This window comes from Scyliorhinus torazame, chromosome 2 (assembly GCF_047496885.1).
Source record: "Scyliorhinus torazame isolate Kashiwa2021f chromosome 2, sScyTor2.1, whole genome shotgun sequence".
Lineage (NCBI taxonomy): Eukaryota > Metazoa > Chordata > Chondrichthyes > Carcharhiniformes > Scyliorhinidae > Scyliorhinus > Scyliorhinus torazame.
This window is the reverse complement of record NC_092708.1, coordinates 279,135,528-279,152,775: the sequence shown is the minus strand read 5'-3', so window position 1 is coordinate 279,152,775 and position 17,248 is coordinate 279,135,528.

The window sequence follows — 17,248 nt, the reverse complement described above, 5'->3', positions numbered from 1 at the left end:
AATGGATGGCTGGATGGATGGATGGCTGCAATGATATCTGGCTGGAGGGATGGATGGATGGATCGATGGCTGGATGGATGGCTGGATGGATGGATGGCTGGAGGGATGGCTGGATGGATGGCTGGCTGGAGGGATGGATGGATGGATGTATGGCTGGATGGATGTCTGGATAGAGGGATGGCTGGATGGATGGCTGGTGGAGGGATGGATGGATGGATGGATGGCTGGATGGATGGCTGAATGGATGGATGGCTGGCTGAAGTGATGGATGGATGGATGGATGGCTGGATGGATGGATAGCTGGATGGATGGCTGGCTGGATGGATGAATGAATGGATGGATGGCTGGATGGATGGCTGGATGGCTGGATGGCTGGATGGATGGCTGGCTGGGCGGGTGGATTGATGGATGGATGGCTGGATGGATGGATGGCTGGATGGATGGATGCATGGATGGATGGCTGTCTGGATGTATGGATGGATGGATGAATGGCTGGATGGATGGCTGGATGGAGAGATGGATGAATGCATGGATGGCTGGATGGATGGCTGGATGGAGGGATGGTTGGATGGATGGCTGGCTGGAGGGATGGATGGATGGAGGGATGGCTGGATGGCTGGCTGGATGGATGGATGGCTGGTTGGATGGCTTGCTGGAGGGATGAATGGATGGATGGATGGCTGGATGGATGGCTGGATGGGTGGATGGCTGGATGAATGGTTGGCTGGAGGGATGGATGGATGGATGGATGGATGGATGGCTGGATGGATGGATGGCTGGATGGATGACTCGCTGGCGGGATGGATGGATGGATGGATGGCTGGATGGATGGCTGGGTGGATAGATGCCTGGATGGATGGCTGGATGGATGGATGGATGGATGGCTGGATGGATGGATGGATGGATGGCTGGATGGATGGCTGGATGGAGGAATGGATGGATGGATGGATGGCTGGATGGATGGCAGGATGGATGGATGGCTGGATGGATGGCTGGCTGGAGGGATGGGTGGATGGATGGATGGCTGAATGGATGGCTGGATGGATGGATGGCTGGATGGCTGGCTGGCTGGAGAGATGAATGGATGGATGGCTGGATGGACGGCTGGATGGATGGAAGGCTGTATGGATGGCTGGCTGGAGGGATGGATTGATGGATAGATGGCTGGATGGATGGCTGGATGGATGGATGGCTGGATGGATGGGTGGCTGGAGCGATGGATGGATGGATGGGTGGCTGGACGGAGGGATGGCTGGATGGTTGGCTGGCTGGAGGGATGGATGGATGGCTGGATGGATGTCTGGATGGAGGGATGGCTGGATGGATGGCTGGCTGGTGGAATGGATGGATGGATGGATGGATGGATGGATGGCTGGATGGATGGATGGCTTAATGACTGGCTGGCTGGAGGGATGGATGGATGGATGGCTGGATGGATGGCTGGATCGATGGATGGCTGGAGGTATGGCTGGCTGGAGGGATGGATGGATGGATGGATGGCTTGATGGATAGCTGGATAGAGGGATGGCTGGATGGATGGCTGGTGGAGGGATGGATGGATGGATGGATCGCTGAATGGATGGATGGCTGGATGGATGGCTGGCTGGAGGGATGGATGGATGGATGGATGGATGGATGGCTGAATGGATGGATGGCTGGATGAATGGCTGGCTGGAGGGATGGATGGATGGTTGGCTGGATGGATGGCTGGATGGATGGATGGCTGGATGGATGGCTGGATGGATGACTGGCTGGAGGGATGGTTGGATGGATGGATGGCTTGATGGATGGCTGGATGGATGGATGGCAGGCTGGAGGGATGGATGGATGGATGGATGGCTGGGTGGATGGCTGGATGGATGGATGCCTGGATGGATGGCTGGCTGGAGGGATGGATGGATGGATGGATGGCTGGATGGATGGCTGGATGGATGGATGGCTGGATGGATGGCTGGCAGGAGGGATGGATGGATGGATGGATGGCTGGATGGATGGCTGGATGGATGGCTGGCTGGAGCGATGGATGAATGGATGGCTGGATGGATGGATGGCCGAATGGTTGGCTGGCTGGAGGGATGGATGGATGGCTGAATGGATGGCTGGATGGATGGCAGGATGGATGGATGGCTGGATGGATGGCTGGCTGGATGGATGGATTGATGGATGGATGGCTGGATGGATGGCTGGATGGAAGGATGGCTGGATGGATTGCAGGCTGTAGGGATGAATGGATGGATGGATGGCTGGATGGACGGCTGGATGGATGGATGGCTGGATGGATGGCTGGCTGGAGGGATGGATTGATGGATGGATGGCTGGATGGATAGCTGAATGGATGGCTGGATGGATGGTTCGCTGGTGGGATGGATGGATGGATGGATGGCTGGATGGAGGGATGGCTGGATGGTTGGCTGGCTGGTGGGATGGATGGATGGCTGGATGGATGGCTGGATGGAGGGATGGCTGGATGGATGGCTGGCTGGAGGGATGGATGGCTGGATGGATGGCTGGATGGATGGATGAATGGATGGCTTAATGACTGGCTGGCTGGAGGGATGGATGGATGGATGGATGGATGGCTGGATGGATGGCTGGATGAATGGATGGCTGGATGTATGGCTGGCTGGAGAGATGGATGAATGGTTGGAAGGCTGGATGGATGGCTGTATGGAGGGATGGCTGGATGGATGGCTGGCTGGAGAGACGGATGGATGCATGGCTGGATGGATGGCTGTATGGAGGGATGGCTGGATGGAAGGCTGGCTGAATGGATGGATGGCTGGATGGATGGATGGATGGACGGATGGATGGAGGGATGGCTGGATGGATGGCTGGCTGGAGGGATGGATGGATGGATGGATGGCTGGATGGATGGCTGGATGGAGGAATGGCTGGATGGATGCTTGACTGGAGGGATGGATGGATGGATGGATGGCTGGATGGATGGCTTGATGAATGGATCGCTGGATGGACGATTTGCTGGAGGGATGGATGGATGGATGGCTGGATGGATGGCTGCATGGATGGATGGATGGATGGCTGGAAGGATAGCTGGATGGAGGGATGGCTGGAGTGATGGATGGATGGCTGGATGGATGGCTGGATGGATGGATGGCTTAATGGCTGGCTGGCTGGAGGGATGGATGGATGGATGGATGGATGGCTGGATGAATGGCTGAATGGATGGATGGCTGGATGTATGGCTGGGTGGAGAGCTGGATGGATGGCTGGATGGCTGGATGGATGGCTGGATGGAAGAATGGCTGGATGGATGGCTGGCTAGAGGGATGGATGGATGGATGGATGGCTGGATGGATGGCTTAATGGATGGATGGCTGGATGAATGGCTGGCTGGAGGGATGGATGGATGGATGGCTGGATGGATGGCTGGATGGATGAATAGCTGGATGGATGAATGGCTGGAGGGATGGATGGATGGATGGATGGCTGGATGGATTGCTGGATGGATGGATGGATGGACGGATGGCTGGATGGATGGCTGGCTGGAGGGATGGATGGATGGCTGGATGGCTGACTGGATGGATGGATGGCTGGATGGATGGCTGGCTTGAAGAATGGATGGATGGCTGGATGGATGGCTGGACGGATGGATGGCTGGATGGATGGCTGGCTGGAGGGATGGATGGATGGCTGGATGGATGGCTGGATGGATGGATGGTTGGATGGATGGCTGGCTGGAGGAATGGATGGTTGGATGGATGGCCGGCTGGATGGCTGGATGGATGGATGGCTGGATGGATGGCTGGCAGGAGGGATGGATGGATGGATGGATGGCTGAATGGTTGGCTGGATGGATGGATGGCGGATGGATGGGTGGCTGGAGGGATGGATGGATGGATGGATGGCTGGATGGACGGCTGGATGGATGGATGGCTGTACGGAAGGCTGGCTGGAGGGATGGATGGATGGATGGCTGGATGCAGGGATGGCTGGATGGTTGGCTGGCTGGAGGGATGGATGGATGGATGTATGGCTGGATGGATGTCTGGATGGAGGGATGGCTGGATGGATGGCTGGCTGGAGGGATGGATGGATGGATGGATGGCTGGGTGAATGGCTGGATGGATGGATGGCTTAATGACTGGCTGGCTGGAGGGATGGATGGATGGATGGCTGGATGGATGGCTGAATCGATGGATGGCTGGATGTACGGCTGGCTGGAGGGATGGATGGATGGATGGCTGGATGGATGGCTGGATAGAGGAATTGCTGGATGGATGGCTGGCTGGAGGGATGGATGGATGGATGGATGGCTGGATTGATGGATGGCTGGATGGATGGCTGAATGGATGGATGGCTGGATGGATGGCTGGCTGGAGGGATGGATGGATGGCTGGATGAATGGCTGAATGGATGGATGGCTGGATGAATGGCTGGCTGGAGGGATGGATGGATGGATGGATGGATGGCTGGATGGATAGATGGATGGATGGCTGGATGGATGACTGGCTGGAGGGATGGATGGATGGATGGATGGCTGGATGGATGGCTGAATGGATGGATGGCTGGATGGATGGCTGGCTGGAGGGATGGATGGCTGGATGGATGTCTGGATGGATGGATGCCCGGATGGATGGCTGGCTGGAGGGATGGATGGATGGATGGATGGCTGGATGGATGGCTGGATGCATGGATGGATGGCTTTCAGGAGGGATGGATTGATGGATGGCTGGATGGATGGCTGGATGGATGGCTGGCTGGAGGGATGGATGAATGGATGGCTGGATGGATGGCTGGCTGGAGGGATGGATTGAAGAATGGATGGCTGGATGGATAGCTGGATGGATGGCTGGATGGATGGCTGGCTGGTGGGATGGATGGATGGATGGATGCCTGGATGGAGGGATGGCTGGATGGTTGGCTGGCTGGAGGGATGGATGGATGGATGGATGGATGTCTGGATGGTTGGCTTGATGGAGGGATGGCTGGATGGATGGCTGGCTGGAGGGATGGATGGCTGGATGGATGGCTGGATGGATGGCTGGAGGGTTTGATGGCTTAATGACTGGCTGGCTGGAGGGATGGATGGATGGCTGGATGGATGGTTGAATGGATGGATGGATGGATGTATGGCTGGCTGGAGAGATGGATGAATGGTTGGATGGCTGGATGGAGGGCTGGATGGAGGGATGGCTGGATGGATGACTGGCTGGAGGGATGAATGGATGGATGGATGGCTGGATGGATGGATGGCTTGATGGATGGCTTGCTGGAGGGATGGATGGATGGATGGCTGGATGGATGGCTGGATGGATGGATGACTAGATGAAGGCTGGCTCGAGTGATGGATGGATTGATGGCTGGATGGATGGCTTGATGGATGGATGGCTGGATGGATGACTGGCTGGAGGAATGGATGGATGGATGGATGGCTGGATGGGGGGCTGAATAGATGGATGGCTGGATGGATGGCTGGCTGGAAGGAAGGATGGATGGATGAATGGCTGGATGGATGGCTGGATGGATGGATGGCTGGATGGATGGCTGGCTGGAGGAACGGATGGATGGATGGATGGATGGATGGATGGTTGGATGGATGGATGGCTGGATGGATGGATGGCTGGATGGATGGCTGGCTGGATGGATGGCTGGCTGGAGGGATGGATGGATGGATGGCTGGATGGATGGATGGCCGAATGGATGGCTGGCAGAAGGGATGGACGGATGGCTGAAAGGATGGCTGGATGGATGGATGGCTGGATGGATGGCTGGCTGGAGGGATGGATGAATGGATGGATGGCTGGATGGCAGGATGACTGGATGGATGGCTGGCTGGGCGGGTGGATTGCTGGATGGCTGGCTGGATTGATGGCTGGATGGATGGATGGATGGATGGCTGGCTGGCTGGAGGTATGGATGGATGGATGAATGGCAGGATGGATTGCTGGATGGAGAGATGGATGAATGCATGGATGGCTGGATGGATGGCTGGATGGAGGGATGGCTGGATGGATGGCTGGCTGGAGGGATGGATGGATGGACGGGTGGCTGGATGGCTGGCTTAATGGATGGATGGCTGGATGGATGGCTTGCTGGAGGGATGGATGGATGGATGGATGGCTGGATGGATGGCTGGATGGATGGATGGCTGGATGAATGGCTGGCTGGATGGATGGCTGGAAGGATGGATGGCTGGATGGATGACTCGCTGGCGGGATGGATGGATGGATGGATGGATGGCTGGATGGATGGCTGGGTGGATGGATGGCTGGATGGATGGATGGCTGGATGGCTAGAAGGCTGAATGGATGGATGGCTGGATGGATGGCTGGATGGATGGATGGTGGATGGATGGCTGGATGGATGGCTGGATGGAGGGATAGCTGGAGGGATGGATGGATGGCTGGATGGATGGATGGATGGATGGATGTCATGATGGATTGCTGGCTGGAGAAATGGATGGATGGATGGATGGCTGGATGGATGGCAGGATGGATGGATGGCTGGATGGATGGCTGGCTGGAGGGATGGATGGATGGATGGTTAGCTGAATGGATGAATGGCTGGATGGATGAATGGCTGGAGGGATGGATGGATGGATGGATGGCTGGATGGATTGCTGGATGGATGGATGGATGGACGGATGGCTGGATGGATGGCTGGCTGGAGGGATGGATGGATGGCTGGATGGCTGGCTGGTTGGATGGATGGCTGGATGGATGGCTGGCTTGAAGAATGGATGGATGGCTGGATGGATGGCTGGACGGATGGTTTGCCGGATGGATGGCTGGCTGGAGGGATGGATGGATGGCTGGATAGTTGGCTGGATGGATGGATGGCTGGATGGATGGCTGGCTGGAGGAATGGATAGATGGATGGATGGCCGGCTGGATGGCTGGATGGATGGATGGCTGGATGGATGGCTGGCTGGAGGGATGGATGGATGGATGGATGGCTGGATGGACGGCTGGATGGATGGATGGCTGGACGGAAGGCTGGCTGGAGGGATGGATGGATGGATGGCTGGATGCTGGGATGGCTGGATGGTTGGCTGGCTGGAGGGATGGATGGATGAATGTATGGCTGGATGGATGTCTGGATGGAGGGATGGCTGGATGGATGGCTGGCTGGAGGGATTGATGGATGGATGGATGGCTGCGTGGATGGCTGGATGGGTGGATGGCTTAATGACTGGCTGGCTGGAGGGATGGATGGATGGATGGCTGCATGGATGGCTGGATCGATGGATGTCTGGATGTACGGCTGGCTGGAGGGATGGATGGATGGATGGATGGCTGGATGGATGGATGGATAGAGGGATTGCTGGATGGATGGCTGGCTGGAGGGATGGATGGATGGATGGCTGGCTGGATGGATGGATGGCTGGATGGATGGCTGAATGGATGGATGGCTGGATGGATGGCTGGCTGGAGGGATAGATGGATGGATGGATGGCTGGATGAATGGCTGAATGGATGGATGGCTGGATGAATGGCTGGCTGGAGGGATGGATGGATGGATGGATGGATGGCTGGATGGATGGATGGATGGATGGCTGGATGGATGACTGGCTGGAGGGATGGATGGATGGATGGCTGGATGGATGGCTGGATGGATGGATGGCTGGATGGATGGCTGGCTTGAGGGATGGATGGATGGATGTCTGGATGGATGGCTGAATGGATGGATGGATGGATGTATGGCTGGCTGGAGAGATGGAGGAGTGGTTGGATGGCTGGATGTATGTCTGGATGGAGGGATGGCTGGATGGATGACTGGCTGGAGGGATGAATGGATGGATGGATGGATGGATGGATGGCTGGATGGATGGATGGCTTGATGGATGGCTTGCTGGAGGGATGGATGGATGGATGGCTGGATGGATGGCTGGATGGATGGATGACGGAATGAAGGCTGGCTCGAGTGATGGATGGATTGATGGCTGGATGGATGGCTTGATGGATGGATGGCTGGATGGATGACTGGCTGGAGGAATGGATGGATGGATGGATGGCTGGATGGGGGGCTGAATAGATGGATGGCTGAATGGATGGCTGGCTGGAAGGAAGGAAGGATGGATGGATGGCTGGATGGATGGCTGGATGGATGGATGGCTGGATGGATGGCTGGCTGGAGGAACGGATGGATGGATGGATGGATGGATGGTTGGATGGATGGATGGCTGGATGGATGGATGGCTGGATGGATGGCTGGCTGGATGGATGGCTGGCTGGAGGGATGGATGGATGGATGGCTGGATGGATGGATGGCCGAATGGATGGCTGGCTGAAGGGATGGACGGATGGCTGAAAGGATGGCTGGATGGATGGATGGCTGGATGGATGGCTGGCTGGAGGGATGGATGAATGGATGGATGGCTGGATGGATGGCTGGATGGCAGGATGACTGGATGGATGGCTGGCTGGGCGGGTGGATTGCTGGATGGCTGGCTGGATGGATGGCTGGATGGATGGATGGATGGATGGCTGGCTGGCTGGAGATATGGATGGATGGATGAATGGCAGGCTGGATGGCTGGATGGAGAGATGGATGAATGCATGGATGGCTGGATGGATGGCTGGATGGAGGGATGGCTGGATGGATGGCTGGCTGGAGGGATGGATGGATGGACGGGTGGCTGGATGGCTGGCTGAATGGATGGATGGCTGTATGGATGGCTTGCTGGAGGGATGGATGGATGGATGGATGGCTGGATGGATGGCTGGATGGATGGATGGCTGGATGAATGGCTGGCTGGTTGGATGGCTGGAAGGATGGATGGCTGGATGGATGACTCGCTGGCGGGATGGATGGATGGATGGATGGCTGGATGGATGGCTGGATGGATTGATGCCTGGATGGATGGCTGGATGGATGGATGGATGGATGGATGGCTGGGTGGATGGATGGCTGGATGGATGGATGTGTGGATGGCTAGAAGGCTGGATGGATGGATGGCTGGATGGATAGCTGGATGGATGGATGGATGGATGGCTGGATGGATGGCTGGATGGAGGGATAGCTGGAGGGATGGATGGATGGCTGGATGGATGGCTGGATGGATGGATATCTGGATGGATTGCTGGCTGGAGGAATGGATGGATGGATGGATGGCTGGATGGATGGCTGGATGGATGGATGGCTGGATGGATGGCTGGCTGGAGGGATGGATGGATGGATGGATAGCTGAATGGATGTATGGCTGGATGGATGAATGGCTGGAGGGATTGATGGATGGATGGATGGCTGGATGGATTGCTGGATGGATGGATGGATGGACGGATGGCTGGATTGATGGCTGGCTGGAGGGATGGATGGATGGCTGGATGGCTGGCTGGATGGATGGATGGCTGGATGGATGGCTGTCTTGAAGAATGGATGGATGGCTGGATGGATGGCTGGACGGATGGCTGGATGGCTGGATGGCTGGATGGATGGCTGGCTGGAGGAATGGATGGATGGATGGATGGCCGTCTGGATGGCTGGATGGATGGATGGCTGGATGGATGGCTGGCAGGAGGGATGGATGGATGGATGGATGGCTGAATGGTTGGCTGGATGGATGGATGGCGAATGGATGGGTGGCTGAAGGGATGGATGGATGGATGGATGGCTGGATGGACGGCTGGATGGATGGATGGCTGGACGGAAGGCTGGCTGGAGGGATGGATGGATGGATGGCTGGATGCAGGGATGGCTGGATGGTTGGCTGGCTGGAGGGATGGACGGATGGATGTATGGGTGGATGGATGTCTGGATGGAGTGATGGCTGGATGGATGGCTGGCTGGAGGGATGGATGGATGGATGGATGGCTGGGTGGATGGCTGGATGGATGGCTTAATGACTGGCTGGCTGGAGGGATGGATGGATGGATGGCTGGATGGATGGCTGGATCGATGGATGGCCGGATGTACGGCTGGCTGGAGGGATGGATGGATGGATGGATGGCTGGATGGATGGCTGGATAGAGGGATTGCTGGATGGATGGCTGGCTGGAGGGATGGATGGATGGATGGATGGCTGGATGGATGGTTGGCTGGATGGATGGCTGAATGGATGGATGGCTGGATGGATGGCTGGCTGGAGGGATGGATGGATGGATGGATGGCTGGATGAAAGGCTGAATGGATTGATGGCTGGATGAATGGCTGGCTGGAGGGATGGATGGAGGGATGGATGGATGGCTGGATGGATGGATGGATGGCTGGATGGATGGCTGGCTGGATGGATGGCTGGCTGGAGGGATGGATGGATGGATGGCTGGATGGATGGATGGCCGAATGGATGGCTGGCTAAAGGGATGGACGGCTGGCTGAAAGGATGGCTGGATGGCAGGATGACTGGATGGATGGCTGGCTGGGCGGGTGGATTGCAGGATGGCTGGATGGAAGGCTGGATGGATGGATGGATGGATGGCTGGCTGGCTGGAGGTATGGATGGATGGAAGGCTGGCTGAATGGATGGATGGCTGGATGGATGGATGGATGGACGGATGGATGGAGGGATGGCTGGATGGATGGCTGGCTGGAGGGATGGATGGCTGGATGGATGGATGGATGGCTGGATGGAGGAATGGCTGGATGGATGCTTGACTGGAGGGATGGATGGATGGATGGATGGCTGGATGGATGGCTTGATGAATGGATCCATCCAGCCATCCATCCAGCCATCCATCCATCCATCCATCCCTCCAGCCAGCCATCCATCCAGCCATCCATCCATCCAGACACCAATCCAGCAATCCATCCATCCATCCCTCCAGCCAGCCAACCATCCGGACATCCATCCATCCAGCCATCCACCCAGCCACCCATCCATCCATCCATCTCTCCAGCCAGCCAGCCATCCAGCCATCCATCTATCCAGCCATCCATCCAGCCATCCATCCAGCCATCCCTCCAGCCAGCCATCCATCCATCTATCCCTCCAGCCAGCCATCCATCCATCCATCCATCCAGCCAACCATCCAGCCATCCATCCATCCATCCGTCCATCCAGCCATCCATCCAGCCATCCATCCAGCTATCCATCCAACCTGCAATCCCTCCAGCCAGCCATCCATCCAGCCATCCATCCAACCAGCCATCGATCGAACCATCCACCCATCCATCACTCCAGCCATCCATCCATCCAGCCATCCATCCATCCAGCCATCCATCCAACCAGCCATCCATCCAGCCATCCATCCATCCATCCATCCCTCCAGCCAGCCATCCATCCAGTCATCCATCCATCCATCCCTCCAGCCAATCGCCCATCCATTCGTCCATCCATCCAGCCATCCATCCAGCCATCCATCCAGCCATCCATCCCTCCAGCAATCCATCCATCCAACCATTCCTCCATCCAGCCATCCATCCAGCCATCCAGCATTCCATCCATCCCTCCAGCCAGATATCTATCCAGCCATCCCTCCATCCATCCGTCCATCCATCCATCCATCCAGCCATCCATCCATCCAGCCAGCCTTCCATCCAGCCATCCCTCCATACAGCCATCCATCCAGCCATCCATCCATCCGTCACTCCAGCCAGTCATCCCTCCATCCAGCCATCCATCCAGCCATCCATCCATCCCTCCAGCCAGCCACCCATCCAGCCATCCCTCCATTCAGCCATCCATCCAGCCAATAATCCATCCATCCATCCCTCCAGCCAGCCATCCATCCAGCCATCCCTCCATCCAGCCATCCATCCAGCCATCCATCCATCCCTCCAGCCAGCCAACCATCCAGCCATCCCTCCATCCAGCCATCCATCCAGCCATCCATCCATCCATCCATCCATCCCTCAAGCCAGCCATCCATCGAGCCATCCATCCATCCAGCCAGCCATCCAGACAACCATCCATCAATCCATCCCTCCAGCCAGCCATGCATCCAGCCATCCTTCCATCCAGCCGTCCATCCGGCCATCCATCCATGACTCCATTCCTCCAGCCAGCCATCCATCCAGCCATCAATCGATCTAGCCATCCATTCAGCCAGCCATCCATCCATCCCTCCAGCCAGCCATCCATCCAGCCTTCCATCCATCCAGCCATCCGTCCAGCCATTCATTAATCCATCCATTCCTCCAGCCAGCAATCCATCCAGCCATCCATCCAGCCATCCATCCAGCCATCCATCCATCCATCCATCCCTCCAGCCAGCCATCCATCCAGCCATCCATCCATCCATCCCTCCAGCCAGCCATCCATCCAGCCATCCATCCATTCAGACATCCATCCAGCCATCCATCCAACCATCTATCCCTCCAGCCAGCCATCCCTCCGGACATCCATCCATTCAGCCATCCATTCAGCCACCCATCCATCCATCCATCTCTCCAGCCAGCCAGCCATCCAGCCATCCATCTATCCAGCCATCCATCCAGCCATCCATCCATCCATCCCTCCAGCCAGCCATCCATCCAGCCAGCCATCCATCCATCCCGCCATCCATCCAGCCATCCATCCATCCGTCCATCCATCCATCCAGCCATCCATCCAGCCATCCATCCAGCCATCCATCCATCCATCCAGCCAGCCATATATCCATGCATCCATCCATCCATCCATCCATCCATCCAGCCATCCATCCATCCAGCCATCCATCCAGCCATCCATCCATCCATCCATCCCTCCATCCATCCGTCCATCCATCCATCCATCCAGCCTTCCATCCATCCATCCAGCCAACCAGCCATCCATCCATCCAGCCAGCCATCCAGACATCCAGCCATCCATCCAGCCGTCCATCCAGCCTTCCATCCATCCTTCCATCCCTCCAGCCAGCCATCCATCCAGCCATCCATTCGGCCATTAATCCATCCATCCATCCCTCCAGCCAGCCATCCATCCAGCCATCCCTCCATCTAGCCATCCATCCAGCCATCCATCCATCCATCCATCCCTCCAGCCAGCCATCCAGCCAGCCATCCCTCCATCCAGTCGTCCATCCAGCCATCCATCCATCCCTCCAGCCAGCCAACCATACAGCCATCCCTCCATCCAGCCATCCATCCAGCCAATAATCCATCCATCCATCCCTCCAGCCAGCCATCCATCCAGCCAACGCACCATCCAGCCATCAATCCAGCCATCCATCCATCCCTCCAGCCAGCCAACCATCCAGCCATCCCTCCATCCAGCCATCCATCCAGCCATCCATCCATCCCTCCAGCCAACCGTCCATCGAGCCATCCATCCATGCAGCCAGCCATCCAGCCATGCATCCATCAATCCATCCCTCCAGCCAGCCATGCATCCAGCCATCCTTCCATCCAGCCGTCCATCCGGCCATCCATCCATGACTCCATTCCTCCAGCCAGCCAGCCATCCAGCCATCCATCTATCCAGCCATCCATCCAGCCATCCCTCCAGCCAGCCATCCATCCATCTATCCCTCCAGTCAGCCATCCATCCATCCATCCATCCATCTAGCCAACCATCCAGCCATCCATCCATCCATCCGTACATCCAGCCATCCATCCAGCCATCCATCCAGCCATCCATCCAACCTTCAATCCCTCCATCCAGCCATCCATCCAGCCATCCATCCAACAAGCCATCCATCGAACCATCCACCCATCCATCACTCCAGCCATCCATCCATCCAGCCATCCATCCAACCAGCCATCCATCCAGCCATCCATCCATCCATCCATCCATCCCTCCAGGCAGCCATCCATCCAGTCTTCCATCCATCCATCCCTCCAGCCAATCGCCCATCCAGCCGTCCATCCATCCAGCCATCCATCCAGCCATCCATCCCTCCAGCAATCCATCCATCCAACCATTCCTCCATCCAGCCATCCATCCAGCCATCCAGCATTCCATCCATCCCTCCAGCCAGATATCCATCCAGCCATCCCTCCATCCATCCGTCCATCCATCCATCCATCCAGCCATCCATCCATCCAGCCAGCCTTACATCCAGCCATCCCTCCATACAGCCATCCATCCAGCCATCCACCCATCCGTCACTCCAGCCAGTCATCCCACCATCCAGCCATCCATCCAGCCATCCATCCATCCCTCCAGCCAGCCACCCATCCAGCCATCCCTCCATCCAGCCATCCATCCAGCCAATAATCCATCCATCCATCCCTCCAGCCAGCCATCCATCCAGCCATCCCTCCATCCAGCCATCCATCCAACCGTCCATCCATCCCTCCAGCCAGCCAACCATCCAGCCATCCCTCCATCCAGCCATCCACGCAGCCATCCATCCATCCATCCATCCATCCCTCCAGCCAGCCATGCATCCAGCCACCCTTCCATCCAGCCGTCCATCCGGCCATCCATCCATGACTCCATTCCTCCAGCCAGCCATCCATCCAGCCATCCATCGAACTAGCCATCCATTCAGCCAGCCATCCATCCATCCCTCCAGCCAGCCATCCATCCAGCCTTCCATCCATCCAGCCATCCGTCCAGCCATTCATTAATCCATCCATTCCTCCAGCCAGCAATCCATCCAGCCATCCATCCAGCCAGCCATCCAGCCATCCATCCATCCATCCATCCCTCCAGCCAGCCATCCATCCAGCCATTCATCCATCCATCCATCCCTCCAGCCAGCCATCCATCCAGCCATCCATCCATTCAGACATCCATCCAGCCATCCATCCAACCATCTATCCCTCCAGCCAGCCATCCCTCCGGACATCCATCCATTCAGCCATCCATTCAGCCACCCATCCATCCATCCATCTCTCCAGCCAGCCAGCCATCCAGCCATCCATCTATCCAGCCATCCATCCAGCCATCCATCCATCCATCCCTCCAGTCGGCCATCCATCCTTCCATCCCTCCAGCCAGCCATCCATCCAGCCATCCATCCATCCCGCCATCCATCCAGCCATCCATCCATCCGTCCATCCATCCATCCAGCCATCCATCCAGCCATCCATCCAGCCATCCATCCATCCATCCAGCCAGCCATATATCCATGCATCCATCCATCCATCCATCCATCCAGCCATCCATCCATCCAGCCATCCATCCAGCCATCCATCCATCCATCCATCCCTCCATCCATCCGTCCATCCATCCATCCATCCAGCCTTCCATCCATCCATCCAGCCAACCAGCCATCCATCCATCCAGCCAGCCATCCAGACATCCAGCCATCCATCCAGCCGTCCATCCAGCCTTCCATCCATCCTTTCATCCCTCCAGCCAGCCATCCATCCAGCCATCCATTCGGCCATTCATCCATCCATCCATCCCTCCAGCCAGCCATCCATCCAGCCATCCCTCCATCCAGCCATCCATCCAGCCGTCCATCCATCCATCCATCCCTCCAGCCAGCCATCCAGCCAGCCATCCCTCCATCCAGCCGTCCATCCAGCCATCCATCCATCCCTCCAGCCAGCCAACCATACAGCCATCCCTCCATCCAGCCATCCATCCAGCCAATAATCCATCCATCCATCCCTCCAGCCAGCCATCCATCCAGCCACCGCACCATCAAGCCATCAATCCAGCCATCCATCCATCCCTCCAGCCAGCCAACCATCCAGCCATCCCTCCATCCAGCCATCCATCCAGCCATCCATCCATCCCTCCAGCCAACCGTCCATCGAGCCATCCATCCATGCAGCCAGCCATCCAGCCATCCATCCATCAATCCATCCCTCCAGCCAGCCATGCATCCAGCCATCCTTCCATCCAGCCGTCCATCCGGCCATCCATCCATGACTCCATTCCTCCAGCCAGCCATCCATCCAACCATCCTTCGATCTAGCCATCCATTCAGCCATCCATCCAGCCTTCCATCCATCCAGCCATCCGTCCAGCCATTCATTAATCCATCCATTCCTCCAGCAAACAATCCATCCAGCCATCCATCCAGCCATCCATCCAGCCATCCATCCATCCATCCCTCCAGCCAGCCATCCATCCAGCCATCCATCCATCCAGCCATCCATCCAGCCATCCATCCATCCATCCATCCCACCAGCCAGCCATCCATCCAGCCATCCATCCATCCAGACATCCATCCAGCCATCCATCCATCCACCCATCCCTCCAGCCAGCCAACCATCCGGACGTCCATCCATCCAGCCATCCACCCAGCCACCCACCCATCCAGCCATCTCTCCAGCCAGCCAGCCATCCATCCATCTAGCCATCCATCCAGCCATCCATCCAGCCATCCCTCCAGCCAGCCATCCATCCATCTATCCCTCCAGCCAGCCATCCATCCAGCCATCCATCAATCCAGCCATCCATCCAGCCATCCATCCATCCATCCATCCATCCATCCATCCAGCCATCCATCCAGCCATCCATCCATCCATCCGTCCAGCCAGCTATCCATCCAGCAATCCATCCAGCCAGCCATCCATCGAACCATCCACCCATCCATCACTCCAGCCACCCATCCATCCAGCCATCCATCCATCCAGCCATCCATCCAGCCATCCATCCATCCATCCATCCATCCCTCCAGCCAGCCATCCATCCAGCCATCCATCCATCCATCCCTCCAGCCAATCGCCCATCCAGCCGTCCATCCATCCAGCCATCCATCCAGCCATCCATCCAGCCAGCCATCCCTCCAGCAATCCACCCATCCAACCATTCCTCCATGCAGCCATCCATCCAGCCATCCATCCATCCATCCATCCCTCCAGCCAGATATCCATCAAGCCATCCCTCCATCCATCCGTCCATCCATCCATCCATCCAGCCATCCATCCATCCAGCCAGCCTTCCATCCAGCCATCCCTCCATACAGCCATCCATCCAGCCATCCATCCATCCGTCACTTCACCCAGTCATCCCTCCATCCAGCCATCCATCCATCCCTCCAGCCAGCCGCCCATCCAGCCATTCCTCCATCCAGCCATCCATCCAGCCAATAATCCATCCATCCATCCCTCCAGCCAGCCATCCATCCAGCCATCCCTCCATCCAGCCATCCATCCAGCCATCCATCCATCCCTCCAGCCAGCCAACCATCCAGCCATCCCTCCATCCAGCCATCCATCCAGCCATCCATCCATCCATCCATCCATCCCTCCAGCCAGCCATCCATCGATCCATCCATCCATCCAGCCAGCCATCCAGACAACCATCCATCAATCCATCCCTCCAGCCAGCCATGCATCCAGCCATCCTTCCATCCAGCCGTCCATCCGGCCATCCATCCATGACTCCATTCCTCCAGCCAGCCATCCATCCAGCCATCCATCGATCTTGCCATCCATTCAGCCAGACATCCATCCATCCCTCCAGCCAGCCATCCATCCAGCCTTCCATCCATCCAGCCATCCGTCCAGCCATTCATTAATCCAT